At 38.0% G+C, this 2,313-nt stretch overlaps 1 pseudogene; it reads left to right on the top strand.

Annotated features, from left to right (window-relative positions):
- Positions 1–433: 433 nt before the first annotated feature.
- LOC132726326 (uncharacterized) lies at positions 434–1,388 on the top strand (annotated as a pseudogene).
- The last annotated feature ends 925 nt before the right edge of the window (positions 1,389–2,313 follow it).

Here is a 2,313-nt window from a genome sequence, read left to right as displayed (position 1 = left end):
AACAGAGTACTTTTGCCCCCAAGAAAAACACAGAATTTGAGATATATAAATTTAGACAGGCAAAACAGGAATCTAATGAAAACATTGATAGTTTTCACACACGTTTAAGACACTTAAGTATAAACTGTGAATTTTCGGAAACAGACAAAGAAATTAAGTCACAAATCATTCAAGGCTGCACCTCAACTCGACTGCGTCGCAAAGCACTACGCGATGACCTGACATTAGACAGTCTCATCAAAGAAATAAGGACACTAGAACTATCAGATCAACAAGCATCTGAAATTGAAGGTCAAGCAAAATATGACGTCGTTAATGCCATGAAATCACGACAAAGACAAAATCAAAAGGCGCAAAAAGAAAGACGCAGACACATCATTAAGGAATCAATAAGCAGATACTGTGGCTATGAATATCCATACAAATCAGGAAAATGCCCAGCCAGTGGAAAAACATGTACATTTTTGCTCGAAGAAAAAATCATTTTGAAGCAGTATGCTTGTCAAAGAAACGGGACAATAATTTCACAAACAAACTTAATGATACTTCACAAAGTGAAAGTGATAGTGACAAAGACAGAGAGGATGATGCAAACAAAATATATGGACTTACTGTAAATTCCATGCAATTGCAGAGACCAAATTTAAAAGTCTATATCAATGGCTGCAAAATCAAAGCACTTGTAGACACCGGATCATTCAATAAATGTGATAGATGAAATAACTTACTCAAAACTACATAATAAAGTTCGTCTGAAGAAAGCTCATACCAAGGTATATGCATATGGCTCTAGTGAAGTGACATTATTAGGCAAATTTCAGGCACAAATTGAATCTAAAAGCAAAATAACATCAGCTCCAGTATATGTTACGAAAGGCAATAGTGGAAATCTTCTATCATATCAAACATCCGTTGACCTTGACATCATTCCAGTAATAAACGCAGTCACACATAGCAATGTGGATGAACTCTGCAAGAAGTACCAATCAGTGTTTACAGGCATGGGGAAAATGAAGGGAACTAAAGTCAAACTATACATAGATAGCAATGTTCAACCTGTTACTCAGCCACACAGATGCATACCTTTCCATTTAAGAAAGCAAGTAGAGAAAGAGCTCCAGAGGCTTAAAGACTTGGATATAATTAAGAAAGTCGAGGGTCCCACAGATTGGGTATCACCAATTGTTGTTACACCAAAGCCGAAAAGTAACAATAACCAAATAAGGATCTGTGTCGACATGAGGCTACCTAATCAAGCCATAAAGCGCACAAGACAGATTCCGACGACAGATCATATGATTGTGGACTTAAGTGGTGCCAGGGTCTTCTCCAAACTAGATCTAAAACCATGGATATCATCAGTTGGAACTATCAGAAGAATCCCGTAACATTACGACATTCACCACACATGTTGGATTAAGGAGATACAAACGCCTTAGATTCGGCATTAATAGTGCAGCTGAAATATTTCAAAATGCTTTATGCACGGCACTAGAAGGTCTCGACGGTGTAAGGAACATCTCGGACGACATAATAATATGGGCAAAGGATCAAGCAGAGCATGACCGAAGACTTGAAGGAGTGTTGAAACGACTCCAGCAGAAAAATATTACCATGATCAAAAACAAATGTGAGTTTAACAAGCAGAGACTCGAGTTCTTCGGGTATATATTTAGTAAAGATGGAATGTCAGCCGACCCCAGAAGAGTGGAAACAATCAAAAACACAAAGCCTCCAAAAACAGTGGCTGAAGTAAGAAGCTTCCTTGCTATGACAAACTATGTATCACGTTTCATACCGAACTACAGCACTATAGCCGAGCCAATACGTCGTCTAATCAAAAAGAATGCAAAATGGGTATGGCAAAATGAGCAAGAAGAAGCATTCATCAAACTTAAATCCATCCTGAGCAGTGACACGGTAATGACTTACTTTGATCCTAATAAGGAAACACAAATAATAACAGATGCTTCTCCAGTCGGAGTGGCTTCAATTATGCTCCAAGAAGGTAAAGTTGTGTGTTATGCAAGCAGATCACTGACAGATGTTGAACGAAGATCTTACAGTCAACAAGAGAAAGAAAACTTAGCATTAGTTTGGTCATTAGAACATTGGCACATATACTTATTTGGACATAAATTCACAGTCATAACTGATGCAAAATTCCTTGAGAATATCCACAATAATCCTAAATCAAAACTTGGATCTGCAAGACGGGAACGTTGGAGAATGCGCCTGTTATCATATGACTTCAGGATCGTGCACAAATCTGGAGAGTCAAACATGTCAGTTTATCTAAGCAGACATCCAGAC

Source organism: Ruditapes philippinarum, unplaced genomic scaffold, assembly GCF_026571515.1.
Source record: "Ruditapes philippinarum isolate M1 unplaced genomic scaffold, ASM2657151v2 ctg2635_1_1_1_1, whole genome shotgun sequence".
In the NCBI taxonomy this organism is placed as follows: domain Eukaryota; kingdom Metazoa; phylum Mollusca; class Bivalvia; order Venerida; family Veneridae; genus Ruditapes; species Ruditapes philippinarum.
Note: the sequence above shows the minus strand (reverse complement) of the source record. Positions and strands in the feature narration are given on the sequence as shown.